The sequence below is a fragment of the Phalacrocorax carbo genome, chromosome 13, assembly GCF_963921805.1.
Source record: "Phalacrocorax carbo chromosome 13, bPhaCar2.1, whole genome shotgun sequence".
Lineage (NCBI taxonomy): Eukaryota > Metazoa > Chordata > Aves > Suliformes > Phalacrocoracidae > Phalacrocorax > Phalacrocorax carbo.
The window spans coordinates 18,507,177-18,522,214 of record NC_087525.1 but is presented as its reverse complement, the minus strand read 5'-3'; the positions used below and the strand labels follow the sequence as shown (position 1 = coordinate 18,522,214).

The 15,038-nt window shown below is 45.5% G+C and overlaps 1 protein-coding gene across 2 annotated transcripts in view; it reads right to left on the bottom strand.

The window, feature by feature from the left end:
- Positions 1-15,038, bottom strand: part of NDST2 (N-deacetylase and N-sulfotransferase 2) — a 136,558-nt gene extending 121,520 nt beyond the window's left edge. Inside the window, exon 1 of one of the 2 annotated variants that reach the window (XM_064464971.1) lies at positions 14,997-15,038. The gene's annotated coding sequence lies outside the window, so the exon portion shown is untranslated. The remainder of the gene's footprint in view (positions 1-14,996) is intronic. The other variant, XM_064464972.1, reaches the window with a different exon arrangement.

Genomic DNA, 15,038 nt, shown 5'->3' with positions numbered 1-15,038 from the left:
TAGGGCCAAATAAATAAAAATATCATTTAAATACCAACCACAACTCTGAAAACTAATGAATTTCCACAGAGTTACAAAAGAGGTAGACATCAAAAACTACACGCAGGTTGCCAGCAGCAGTCTTACAATTAGGCGGCCTTGTAGCAGAGCAGAGGTGAAGCATTGCTTTGTTTTAACAGTGATCAACTGACTGAAGAGACCAAAGAGCTTACCAATGTGAAGACATGGATTGAACTAGGTAATACGAAAAAAATGGGTCTGCTTTAATTACAGTGCCTAACAAACCACTGATCACACAGAGACTTTTGTTCAGGAATGCTTAAGAATGAAGTACCAGATCACAGGACTGCTCAGCTCCATCACCAAGCACAACACAAACAGGACTAATGGAATAAAAGATACTCAAGTTTACAGAAAACACAGCAACTCCACTAAGAGCCCCCATGTTTAAATCCCTACAGATATAAATCACAAAAGGAGCAATCCTCCTGGAAAAATAACGTGGAATTCTTGATGTAGAAAGCAATAATAAGTGGTATTTTTTTCCCCTCAAAAGGAAACGCAAAGAAGCGTAACTACTGAAACGACTGTGGTAATATGACACTGAGATGAAAAGGGAGCCATACCTCTCTGAACTATCACTTCAGTCTTGAGTCTAAAAGGGTTTCCTCACAATCGCTCACAATACTTGCTTTGTCTAAAGACTTCGCATGTTAGCTATTACGTTAGCATATATTCTGAAGCTGCACGCTTCTCTACAGGCAAGAGAAACTCAAGGTGGTCAGTGATCTGGACGGTTAGGACATACAGTAGACAGATTAGGAGAGGGATCTGCTCAGCATTTATCCTATTATCTGTGGGATCTGCTGCTCCAGCAGTGGATTCCTGCCTGTTTCCTTGCACTAAGTTTCATGGCCTGAAAAACACCTGTGCCGCTGCATGTTACTCTTGCAGTTTTTTCCCTAAAGAAACAGGGAAGAAAGAGAGGCTGGCTTGAGAAGGGAAAAAAAAAAAACCAACCCATCTGGATAAGATGACTGCAAAAGGAAATGAAATTACTGACTCATAAGCTGTATCTTAAGCTGTTTCACAGGACCTCCCACCCTCAACCTCTCCACTTCCTTTCTCCCTAAAAGCATTTAGATTTATGGGGTTTTCTCCCTGTATGCTAGCAAAGCTTCACTGTCATTTAGGCCAAAACACTAATGCTGCTGTCACAGAAAAGACAACCAAATGACAAAATACAGGAAGTAATTCAAGGTATAACTTTTTTTGCAACTCATTATTCCCCAAAGATGGGGGAAAAAAGTCCTGGCAAACACAGCAAGTTCAGCTCTCAAGATCTAGTATTTCAAGGCTGCAAATTGCACACACCGCCATATAACACTGCTAAGAAGAATACATACCTAAACAATGCTTCCTCAGCTCACACTGTTGGGTTTCAAAAATACAATTAATACCAGCAGATACAAAAAACCCCCTTCAATCTGTAGCACGCTTTCTTCCTTAGAGTAGTTACAATAAAACATATATAGACAGTAGATTTAAAAGAACGAGTGGGAAAATTAAATTTCCCCCCTGTATTTTTATGAACCGTGTAAGTCAGAAATTGTTTTAAGGGGAATGCATTAAGGTTGTATAAGCACAAATTAATTCTGATATGGTCTATCTTATGAGTGTTTGTCCTCACAGCCTTCAGAATATCTCGATGTGGTGATGTACATCCATACACATGCCTCTGTGTGCGTGTCTCCTCCTGTCTCCAATTTCCACATTGAAACAAAATCCGAAATGATGAATTTCATTACATAATCATCGCACTGGTATCACATGGGCAGAGCTATCGCCTGATCTGCCACAGGGGCATCTGGAGCTAACCATAAGGTATAGCAACTTTAGGTGGTGGTTCTCAGCAATTTCACCTTCTCTTCTCCTCCAAAACCTGTCTCTCCCAACGTAACCTGTTATAATCTAACCTTGTCATGTGCCACACTTGCCCGTCCTTGCTGGTATCTGTCAGTTCCCTGTCTAACGTTTCCCCTTCGACAACACAAGCTGACAGATGCAGTACCCTCCTGATGCAATATCTTCCACTTCATTAGCACCCAAAAGCCTACTAGCACCTCAGCATGTCCACCATTTCTACAAACCCCATTCATTTCCGAGAATCAGGCATCTTTTTTCAACAGCCATAGTCTTCATTTCCCAAAACTTACAGCCTCAGCTTCCATCTCCTTTAAGGATCAGTCTGTACACTGGCCTGCTCCAGCTCACAACCCCTGCCTGCCCCAGTACAGGAGCTCCCTCCCATCCCCTGTACACGGACACTGCGGAGCCCAGGCTACGGGACGGGTTCTCAGTTGTGGTGTAACTCCAGTGCTGATGGGCCGGGACCTGCAATTCAGGGGAGAGACCAGGGTCAGCCGCAGGCTCAGCTAATTCTCATGGGAACATAAAAGAGTATTCTAGCTGTAATGCGGTATCAATAACCACATATTATGTATGTTTTGCATATACACTTCTGTTCTTTTTGATAGTCTAAACCATAGTAACAAAGATTCATGTTCTTGATAGTTCATATTCATTTCCCTGTCCGCACTGGTGGAAAAGACACCAGCCCCCATACAGAGATTCTCTAGAGTGCAAACGCAAACCTGCTATGTTGTTTAGTTAAGTTACCAATTCTTGTAATTCTTACTTTAAAAAAAAAAAAGTGAGACTACTTTTCCCCTGGAAGGAGAATTGATGTGTGGTGGTAAAGGCTTAAATCACAGTAGAAAACGCAATCATTGTAAGCGCTAGCCCAAAAAAAGGCTTCCACCATCCCCTGATGAAAATTTACATGGCAAAGCGCTGCAGCTGACTCAGCTCTATTTACAAATGCTTTAAATACTTGTATCTTTTGCTGAAAAGTAAGTTCAAAGTTTTCCAAGGCAAAGGTAATGTGTATTATATACTTCGAAAACATACAGTGTGGTTTAGTAAATGTTTATCATTACTTACTCACTGGAAGAAAGGAAAAAAAAAAAAAGAAGCAAAGTACAAAAGCCTTCCAAAGAGAACTGAGCTTTCTCCTTTTCCAATTTGCGTACCTGTGTTGGGAGGGTCTTTTGATAAAGCCACTGGCCAACTAGCACATGCTGTTCAATTGTGATGAGCAGCATGACGTGGTGTGATAAGAACAGCTCAGAAGGCTGTGAAACAGCACTTGCTGAAAATCAGTAGAATCTTTTAGGGGTGGAAATCTTCACAGGACCTCAGATGTATGGGCATCGCATATCTCTCCACAGAATGAATTTTCCTGTGATAAAGCTGCTCTTTAGAAGAAAGTAAGTCCCATTGTGCAAAGCGCAGCCCATGTAAAGTCATACGACAAACAGCTCTTCTAACCAGAAACAAACTGCTTCAGAAAATGCAGCTTTTTATTGGAACTGACTTTTGGGTCTCCTTCCGACAGCTGATATCTTTCTCCAAAGCAACACAGCAGAACGTCTGATATGCGTAATCTACTTTAGATCTTATAGTAACAGAAGAAAAACATAACATTCTCTGTTTAAACAGCGCAATCAGGAAGCGCTCTTACAGAAACTGCCACGTCAGGTATCACAACTGGGTGGCAACTGGTTTGTAGTCTCTGGTATGGGGCCTTCCAGTCCCAGCACCGTCTTTCAGAAAAATAGCAGCTGGCACACAAAGATCAGAAACGTCAACACTGATTAGTTACATTCCAATTTGAAAATTTAAAAGCCATATGAAATTTTCAGGCTGCTGGGCTTTGGCGGGGGAAAAAAGCAACACCGGCTTTCAAAACAGGTTTCTGATCTCCTGGAAAATCCAGATTGGTAATGTAGCAAAAGCCAAGAATGAAGGTCCCCTATTGTAGGTGCTCTCAACCTCATCACGCACATTGCTCACCTCTCACAATGGTCAAACAGTCAGGGGGAACAGGGCTTAAGAGGTTGACACACTCCACTGGAGTTAGAAGCAGAAGAGTATGGAAGAGGTAATCTCATGACTGCCTGGCTCCTGGAAGGGCCAGGGGGCTCCAATGAATGTATTTATTGCTGTAATCCTGAGCCAAATGCCTAAGGGCGACTGCTATTTCAAATCCTCTAAAGCCTGTGAAAACAGATAATCCATTGTTTAAAGATTTTAACTAAAAAAGACCAAGGTTGCAAAGCCTCAGGCAGAAAGAACAATGAAACACTAGACAGGAGAGCATTTTGCATTAGTTTGCTGCCCAGATATTGCTATGCTCTGCACACATACAAGAAATAGCAGCAATTGGACCGTCATATTAAGAAAGCTTTTACTGAAGAGGGAAGGGGATTCCTCTGCCCAGTCTCGTAGCTACCTGCTCCCAGATGCACTATACAGCAAAGGTTTTAAGCCTTAGCAGTGATTAGTTATACCCAATATGAGCTATATTAAATAGGCACAGAATTTTCAAAGCACTTGGCACTTGCTCTGGTAATGAGGCCCCTTTAATAAAATGCCTCAAGCTGAATACTTAAATATTGCAGCATTCAAAAAAATCTGTAGTCATTTATAACCTCTGCAGCTAGTACATTTAAAGCATGATGATGCTGTGCTACCAGTGTAGTGGCAATACTGACCTTGTGCAGGAAGTTTGCCAAGCCAAAAAAAACACACTGTATGACTTGCTCCCGAGGAGAGAGACACCGTATCTGAGCAACCGTGACAGGGGAAGAACTACTCCACTCGCTGCTCTTGTGTGCTGCTCCCTATAATTTGCCATTTCCAAACCCGATAAAAATTAAGAAACATTTCTAAGAATTTTTGGTGTGAGATTTCCTCATCCCTGCTGAAGATTCTCTTGGGTAACAGTGATAGGACAGAGTCTTTTGCACCAGTACTACCAACTCAAAGCTAGATTCAGATCAGCACTTGTCAAAAATAATTTCTATTTTTTTCCATATTCCCCACTGATCAGTGGTCTCAGTGAGGCCAGCCTTACAGGCAGAAGAAAGGGACGAGGAGTCACCCCCCATTCACAGGATGGATGCCTCTGCAGTAGCCAGTCTGTTCCCATAACTTTACATGAAAGAAACATTTCTTTCTGCTTCTCCATCCTTTTCCTTCAAGACAGGTGGAATCAAGGTAGATGGCAAGATTTTCCTAAAAAATATCACCTAAGGATAATCCATTGTAGAAAATCTAAATTTAAGATTTGAGTGTTAGATGATATCCTAATGTCTGTGCACATTAGGTCATTCCCATTTCATTTGGCTGACAGTTCCCTCATCTTATTCCGGCCATCGTGGGAAGTCCCAGCATGTGTCTCACAAGCCTTGCAACCACTTTCCCAGCTTTGTCGACAGTTTTGTTGCTACACTGGAAGACAGCTATGGCAAAAGGTCATGACTGCAAAGGCAGATGGAACTCCATACAGCCCCAGGAGAAGTTACAGACATCCCAACAGGGAACCAGTAGCAGAGGCTGTATAACACCAGTGCCGAAGGGTTGCAAAGACAGGAGAAAACCAGGAGAGCTCTCAACACTTGTCTTCAAGCTTGGTGCCATCAGTTCCATCCTGCCAGAGCAAGCATGAGGTTTCTAAATCACTAGCCCACAAAGACCAAACCACCTCTGTATCCCTACTAATGCTTTCTCCAGATGAAGCCTAATGACAGGGAGAAAAATGGAACCTTGCACCTGTGGTTTATACCCTACATCTGTATGAAGAGATGCTTGTCTTTATTTATTCAGTTTAAAAAGCTGGCTCATTTTTAAAACTGTTCAGTATAGACTTTCAGACCAAGCAGTTTAAAGGCATATCCTTCAAGAACAGCCTTGCTTCCAGCACAGACACTGCATTAATCTCCACCACTTTGTCTTTCAGCGTTGCCTTTTGCTGATCTTCACCCTTGCACAGGATGCATTTCAGGAAGATATAATTGCAGGAAGGGGAAGGGGCCTGAGCACTCACAACAATTTCAGTCCCCAAAGATCTGTCCAGAATAGTATCACGGGTCAGACTGTCAGTGGCAGGATGCTAGGAAAAGATATTGAGGACAACACAGAAACATCTTCTTTTCTTTTAAACAAGGTATGAAAAAAAACCACCAAACCAAGAACCACTCTATAGAAACTTAACTAGTTTTCTGACGTAACGTGTCATGTCTTTCTGGAAAATTGTACAGGAACATAGAGGTAATGCAGCACTGCTCATCAGAGAAGCTGGCAGGTCCCAGAATAGGACATAAAAAAAAATACAGTGCAGAAGCTGTGACCCCAGGTCTGGTCCGCAGCTGCCTTCCTCTTCCCCTGGACAGATCTCCTTCTATTGCTATGATTTCTACAACTATTGCTATGATTTCTTCAATCTCTTCCCTCAGATAAAATCACTGATATAAAAATTAATCTGGTGTCCAATTAAAAATGTAAAAGAACATGCAGCAATGAAGGGCTGCTGTTACTGGCTCTCAGTCTGCTGGGCATGCAGCTCAGCTCCTGTCATGCTGCCTGTTTCCAATATCCTTTTGGAGTTTGCCATGACCACTATTAGTTGTCTAACCTAGATAAATTTGATACTTAGAAATTTTGCAGGACTAACGCAAAGAGATGTAGCATAAGACTCATCTTCAGCTTACACCATGTGAAATGATACTTTTAAAGTGATCGTCTGGCATGTGTTTAGGTGGTCACACCTCTCCTCTTCTCCAAAGAGAGCAGTCCTGGCACCCCATCAACTCATCCCTATCCCCAAGGCGGTCTGTGGTGTACCAATACAAAAGCATTTAAGCCTGACTGGGTTTCTTACTGATCAGCTGGAAAGTAACTTCTCTCCTAGAGAATAACAACATAGGAAAAAAGGAGGTTTGTTTTGTTCTGTTTATTTTAATTTCCACACCAGTTTCCTGATCCTGCTTGCTGAGTGGTTGTGCCAATACTGAAAAGGGTCAGTATAGGATTGGATTGCTTTCCTCAGTGGCAGCATCAGCTTAAATGCAAACCATGAGGAGTAAGTTCAAAGGGCATGTTCACCCTGTTTTCATTTAGCAATGGAAAAAGCTAGGACTGACATGTAGATAATTATATAACAGCTCTACAACATGCAAAAGAACTAACTATAACAGCCTCAGAGAAACGCTATACTCAACGCCACCTGCAATCATGACAATCCCTGAACACTAGCTTGTTCTTGACCTGCCCCCACACATAACACAACACCAAAAGGGACTTTTGAGCTCCGCCTGCTGCCACGGGCACTTTACCATCACTTGTGGTTAGTAAGGAATTTGTATTTAAAAGTAACGCTGGGAAAGGTAAATATCAATATTTTGTTTGAGGCAAAGCAAGCTTTCCTGCAGAAAGCTCTGTGTTTATATGTTCATGTGGACTCGGGCCACGGAAACATACGCTGTCCCACACACAGTTATATGACACTAAACTATAGGTGCTAACACACACTAACGGCACGTTTTCATGGTGGCCTTGACTCAGGTAAGCAGGCTTATTCACATCATGCTTTGATACAAGTGGCCAGATCTGAAACAGGAATGTAAAGGAAGGATATGGAAGAAAGCCTGCAGACAAAAGTAAATCAGGAGACAGTGACTGATCTCTGCTTATGAGGAAGGTGATTATGACTCAGCTGCAAGTAAAGCACATGCAGTTTGAGCTGTAGTACTGCTGTCTGTATCCAGAACAATTAATTAAAAATGAATAAAGCTAACAAAATTACAAGTAACAAATTAAAATATGTTATTTGTAACTGAAATGGGTGGCAGGGGAAGCTTAATGTTTCAGAGGTGTTCTGGACAACAGATCAAACATGGAAACTAGCCATTTATGCCAGGCTTCAATGCTGAAACGAATCTGCCTCTTTGTGGCTGCGGGATTGGGCCAAGATCCCACTTTATCCCACTGAAAAGACAGATTCGACATTGTGATAGCTCACATCATTCTCCTGAAAGTGGGTTCACACAGCTGATAGAAGTGGGAGCTGCAGCAGTCCTCACGCACCGGCCACTCTGTGTTGATCAATGCAATGTCTACACTAGTTTCTGCCTGCTCCTTTTTATACCTCTGCAGCCCTCAATAACTGGAAGGGCAAGTTCACCAAAAGTGAGGTGCCAACAATTTCAGTTCTGTAGCTCCACAGCCGAGACAGACGATGCCACTTCAAAGACATCTCTACAGTTGAAACAGACCCACACACAGATGATGCCCAGAAAAGAAACACAAACAAGACTCGGGCAATGACAGATGGAAAAGGATGACATTTTACGGAGTCACCCAAGACACCAACCTTCTCGCCACTGAAAATTTGTGCCTTTAATTAGACTGCACAGAGTTCCCAGTCTTACTCCTCGTTCATCTTGGGCCGTCAAATATTAAGAGGTATTCAACTTGCTGTGAAATCACATTATTCACCTCAAGCAGAGATCCAGACGCAACATGCCACTGCGTTGGGCCACTCCAAGCCTGGTCGCACCATTTGTTCAAAGTTAAAACTTCCAGCAGTTCAAAACCCAGACTGTGCGGGAGAGAGAAGCCTGTCTCTCTACAGAAGAAAAATCATAGGCCATTACCTGACATTTTAACATTCAGCTTGCTTCCAAAGCCAACTATAATCTCAGTGGTTAAGGCTGTGAAATGAATAAAGACCTACTCATGACCTGGTCTGACTTCTCTGTGACAGGCATGGCTGGCCAGGACCACAGTGAGGTCCTGGTTACCAGTTACAGGGGGACCCTGGGTCTCGAACAACTTAACCACAGAGGTAAGGGCAAAGACAATCAACAGCTGCAGAGCATGCTGTAACATCCAGCATTTGCAAAAGCTTTCAGAATAAAGTGTGAGTGGCATAGAATCGCTGTATCAGCATTTGCTAAAACAAACAAAAAATCCAAACCAAAAAACCACCAAACCAAACTAGGGAAGAAGTGCTCCAAAGATAGGAAAAGCAGTTAAGATCAAAAGAGACAAATTTATGTAAATAATTTGTCAGTGAAGGTATTAAAAATGCTACTCTGAAGGCAGTCCAGGATTAGGGGCAAGTTAGTGTCACTCTGGGAGGTGTTCAATTTACCTTCTGCTCTGCTGTCTGTCCTGCTGACATTTTCTACGTCTGGACTAACATCCTCAGTTTTCATTATGTTCAGTGGAAAAACAGAAAAGAACTTCTGAATGGGATTCACCTCACCAAATGCGGACATCTGCTCTAGGGTGAAATGAATTGTGCCCTAACACATTCGTCATATAAACGGAACTTATAGCGCCTAGCTCAGATGTGGACACTTCAGTCATAGATCTTCGTGAGTCCAGCTCTTGCCATCCTGGAGATGACAGAACTGACTGTTAAAAGCCCTTTCTGACATGAAACTTCCCATGCACTTTAAAGCACAGGGTAGGGCTAGAGAGCTAACACAAAGCTGTTCCGTAAGAGGCTCTTAAGACAGAAATAGACATTTATAAAGTGTTCTGGGGTTCTTCTAACCTTTCCGAAGTAAATCTCAAGTTTCCCTTCTTCTCTAAATTCATCTCTACTACTTGGAGTCTATGACAGCTAAGGCCTGTCATCCCACTGTTCCCTTTGAGCAGTTTACACCAAAGTGAGTGAAAATGTAAGAGTTAAGATCTGTTGAAGAGCTCTAAAAATCTACATGCAAGCTCTGATTTTTACTTTAGAAGTACTGCCAAGCAAATTAGCATTAATTAGAGACAAGCTGAACGACCAATAAAATATTAGGCTAAAGGAATCATCTGGAACCGTAAGACTGAACATGATCAAAGAAAAACAAGTCGCTCCGTCACATAATCTAATGGTCCTGACATGGGAGCCTCCCAACATGAACCACTCGGAGGAAAGCCATATTCTTGGAGAGCTTCTGATGCAGAAAGGAAGGCTGTAGGACACTGGAGAAACAAACAGAGGAGAAAGGGCAGGGTGCTGGGGTTGTATGATTTCAAAGAGACTGACCAGATGGCAGACCAGAACTGCAAAAAGCGATTAAGAATGGATAAAATTGTCATTTTGCTGTCCCTCTTTCCTCCTTCCTTGCTGCATCAGCCTTGCCAACCCAGCTCCCAAGGGAACTCTGAATACAGAGGAAAAACATACACCAATACATAAAAGCAGCAGTGATCCCTAGCCCCAGAGACGGCTATGACTTGTTGGCATGTCATTTAATACACGCAGTTTCACGTCCTGCTCTCTCCCCCGTTGTGGAAACCCTTCCTCCCTGGGGAGGTACTGGTGAGCCCTTGTCTCCTTGTGTGAGCCACAGTGCTGAGACAGGAACGTAGGAGAGGAGGGGACAGACTTGTGTCTCTTGATTTACAGGGAATGCCCAAGACAATCCTTTCCTAACGCAGACACTTCCAAAGGTTTAAAAAAAAGAAAAAAAGAAAAAATCAGAATAATGCACTGCAGTGCAGGGGGAACAGATCAGACTAGTGCAGTGCAGCTGTATTCAGAGCCCACCAAAACCCTAGATCACACTCCCTCATTCCCATCCCACACTCAAAACACGTGCCAAAGTGCTGAAGACGGTAACTGCAGCGTGACACACACACAGAGCACGGAGACCGGCGTTCGGATGTGCCCAAGCCCCAGCCACTGAGCAGAGGACAACACACATCTCTCCTTTTCACCCCCCTTTGATTCTGGAAAAAAAATATGAACGCTGGTATCTAATCGCTGTTGGTTTAAATGCTTAACTTCATAATTTGTATTTAATGACAAATATTAAATTCATTTCATGGAAAGAAAATGTGCAGTATTTTAGGCTAAGTTGAAATGTTACCATTTCAGCCAGAGAGCAGCTGCAAACACTGTTGATATTCAATGTCCACAACCCCAGCAGAAAGAACAGCTTCAGTTACATACAGCTACAAACACACTTGGAAGAGGCAGGCGTTTCTGAACATCATCTTGGTGGTGTTAGTACATAAGCAAGTGCTGTGTGAAGCTATCCTTACTTATTCTGCACTATTCATTTTACTCAACAAATTCAAATGCAGGCTGAGTCTATATATAGAGATAGACCGTGCCCATCCCTCTCCTGGTTTGGAGAGTTTGGGCAGCTTTAAAAAACAAGCAAACAGCAGTTCCCACTTCTGTGAAAACAGATCTTGTGACGCTGCCCAGCGCAAACCACAAACATTTTGAGAAGGTCCAAACTGCATTTTACAATCTTATCATCCCACTCGCATCCACTGCTAGATCAGTTAGCCTACTAAAAATATTAAGCAAGCAAGAACATGATGGAGGATATTCTCCTGGTGTAGAAGATTAATACATCATTCATGTATAGAGATTTCTACTACATTTTTATAGGGCACATATGGATTGAGCCTAGTAATCTATATAATTTCCTCTCTGGATATGGGTCTATATTGAAAAACAGTCCCCAAACAGCAATTGCCAGAGGCCTGAAACCTTCAAATATCGCTATGCGGAAAGAACAGTTAGGGCTCTGATGTTACGTACTCCAGTAAATCTTTCAGTGGCGATTTAAGACATAACCGTGCTCCACAGCTCTGCTGGAGATTCCTGCCTCCAGAACAGGATCAGGAAAGCAGAAAGTCTGCCTGTACCTTCCCTGCCTGCACCACGCAGCCTGGGATCGCAACTCCAGCAGCTGAGGCAGAGGCACGTATTCCCTTCCGATTCTGCGATAGTGGGAAAACCGCCAGCGTAAGGGCAGGGGGCACAGCTCAGAAAAAACAAAACCAACCCAGCCCCAGCCTTTGAGACTTCCAGAGGTGGTGTCAGAGCACCCGGAGATCAGGCGTAAGCTGCACCAGCGCACCGTGCCTGCAGACCGTGCTGTTACAGGCCAGAGGCGAAGTGCCTTGGCGCAGGCATAATGAAACGCAGAGCTTCACCTCTTTGCGTTACGTTCAATTAACCAAAGCAACCGCGCTCAGGAAAGTCACGGCGAATTTTACAAAGACAGCTCAGCTCTGGGCCTTCTAAAAATATGCTCCCAGCATTAGCCTTCTACCCATTCTGCGCTGCTCAAAGCCTGTCATCAGACAACAACAGCAACTTACGCGTATTTGCCTTCAATCGCAGAGAGTGGAAAGACAGAGAGTGGAAAAATGGAACTCACAGACCCTTGCATCAGCAACGGCCACAGAAAGGCTAGGGAAGCAGAGGCAGCAAACAGGAGCGTTCACCCCAATTACTTCCAGAATCCGGAACAGACCCAGCACTCGTGCCCGGTGCGGCCACCGCAGACTGCTCGTGTGCCGCTGCTGCCGCAGCATCACTGCCTTACACCCACAAACTCCACTGCAGCTGCCTGTTGAGCTAGAAATTTGATACACTGCAAAGGTTGCTGACAGCCAGAGGCCGTTCCCTTGTCTGTAAAATACCCTGTAATAAATTACATTACAGACTAGGGAAAAGGATTCGGAAGAGAGAGAATTAAAACGCAACCTTATGAGAGCTAAATGAGACCAATTAAAAGAGATTTGCTACAAGTGCTGAGGGATTTTGACCTGAGCTGTAATCAGGGATGGATACGGATTCCTTTAAAAGAGGAAAATGAGCAAGAGATCATGTGCAAACAACTCTGCCAATTAAAACGAAACGGATTATCTTATCTATGCAGCTCTGCTCAGAGACTCACCGCATATTCCAGATACACCACAGAGAGATCTGAGATAGGCATTCAAACCTCAGAAACAAGGCTCAGCGATGTGGAGATGTGCTGTGGTTCTGGACACATCAAGGCGTGATCTCCATTTGGGCACACCCCCCCCCCCTTTTTTTTTTTTTAAAGAAATCATGAAATTATAAATGCTAATATAAAATTAGTCTCAGGCTTTTCTTCCAAGTAACCTGTGTGAATTCTGATGCAGATCAGCCTGAAGATTAGGCACCACAACAGTAAAACATACCTTACAGAAAAACCACGCAGCAGATAGCACCATCACCGCACTACTAGATACTGCCAAAAATCACGCAGCTTGCCAGTGCGCGCGCTCAGGTCCTCATTAACGCTCACAGGTACTATTCCATACCTTAAACCAGCGATTCTCAATTTTTCTGCATCGCAATCCCATTTTGCTGCCAGATGCCCCAGAAGTCCTTGCTCCTCACGGCCAGCAATACTGGAGGGCAGGACTGGCACCCGCTCCCCAGCCTGACACCCACGCACAAGAGCAAAAGTCATTTCTGCAACGGGAGCGAAAAATTCAACATGGGCAGATGTACCACTACTTCTGCTCTGTGTCCTTGCTCTGCAGCTCGTTTTTACTGCTTTTTGGAATTGCCAGTACTTCCTAGTTCAAAATCATATACATACATACAAAAAAGCAGTTCTACAAGGGCTGAAAAAACATTGAAACAGAAGGAAAAAAGACACATTATGAAACCATGTTTGAGAAGCAGCAGCGAGGAAAATAGTATGACGAACTTAGAGAAGAGCAAAAACTAAAAGGGAGGAATCAATGAAAAGAGGAATTTGCGATGAGGAAGAAAATTCTAAAAACAAAGCAGCAAGCGTACAAGACAATAACCTGAAGAGATGCGTACTTGTCCACAGCTGCCGACAGTGGAAAAGTTTTAGAACATTTTACGCTGGTTGCCAGATTTGAGCATGGAGTTTTTCCACTGGCTCAGACCTGGTCTAGCGGAGTCAGGCTACTTCTGCAACTGGCCCAGCTCTTAACATGGCCCAATCACTTCTGTGCAACGTGAAGTACAAACCAAAAAGCCTTTCTAGGTCCAATCTGCCAGGAGCTGGAGCAGTAACCTCAGTGCCATGAAGAGAGCTGCTCTTCGAAGCCCCGTGCAGAAACACCCCCCAAACCCATCACAGACGGGAGTACCTCGGGTGTCTCTGCGCAGCAGGGCTCAGCTCGGGGGCCACTTACTGGTGCGGATGCAGAGCCCACACATGCGGGCAACACGAGCACCTGTGGGCACCCAGCCCAATAAACTCCTGGGGCTGATCTGTGCTTGGCATTGCTTCTGGCTCTCGGGGTGTTTCTGTACAGGTGTCCCACCATACCAGCACTACCCAGATCCTTCCATCACCCAGAATTTCCCAGCCCAGTTACCGTAGACAACTGAGCTGGCCGCACGTAACCTGAAAACTTCATCAGAAGTTTTGAGTTCACCTCTTTGCCACAAAGGGCAAGGTTACGTTTCCTAACGAGAAACACACGCACAATTAACAAATCTGAGTATTTCTTTGGCAAGATTGGTCACAAAGAATCCCAGTGTGGACGAGCATAACTTGTGGTGTAATTCAGGTATATGACATTTGCCCACTTCTAATTCGGGCAACGCAGAGTTTATTCACTCTTGCATAAGCAAACAGGGGCGCCTCGTGCTTTATTTACCGCTTTACCACTGCAAATACGTTTTAACTAAAGGATGGGAAACGCTACAGGCACGAATCCTCACGTTCCATCGGCTTTTGCCGCAAAACAGGATTTTCGCCGTGCCCCCGCGCTACCGCGGCCGTGCCCGGCGCCGGCCTCCACCGACGCGCCCGAGCCGAGGCGCGGCCAGCCCGGCCCCGCCACGGGGACGGAGCACCCTCCGCCCGGAGCCTCGTCCCGCGGCAGCGGCGCGTCCCAGGCGCCCGGCCCTTGGCGACGCGGCGCCATGCGGCACACAAAGCCGGGGCGGACCGAGAGCCCGGGCGGCGACCAGGGAAGAGGGGCTGGGGGCGGCCGCGCCGCAGGAGGGGCCGCCGCCGCTCCGGCCCGCGCGTCGGCGGCTGGGCGCCCGCGGGGCAGACAGGGCCGCCGTGGCGGGGCTCCCGGCGGGGCGCGGGGCGCGGGGCACCCCCGGCCGCGCAGGTGGTGGTGATAGTGGTGGTGGGGCGGGGGGCAGCGCCCGCCCCGGCTCGGCCCCCCGCGGCCCGGCCCCTCACAGCGCCCCCCGGCCGGCGCCGCCGCTCCCCGGCCGGCACACAACTTCGCCCGGCCCCCCCCCCCCCAGCCTCCCCCGCCGCCGCCGAGCCGCGCCGCGCCGCCGCGCCCCCCCCCGCCCTCCGCCTCACCTGCCGCAGGGCGGCCCCGCCGGGCGCGCTGGCGCGGGCAGG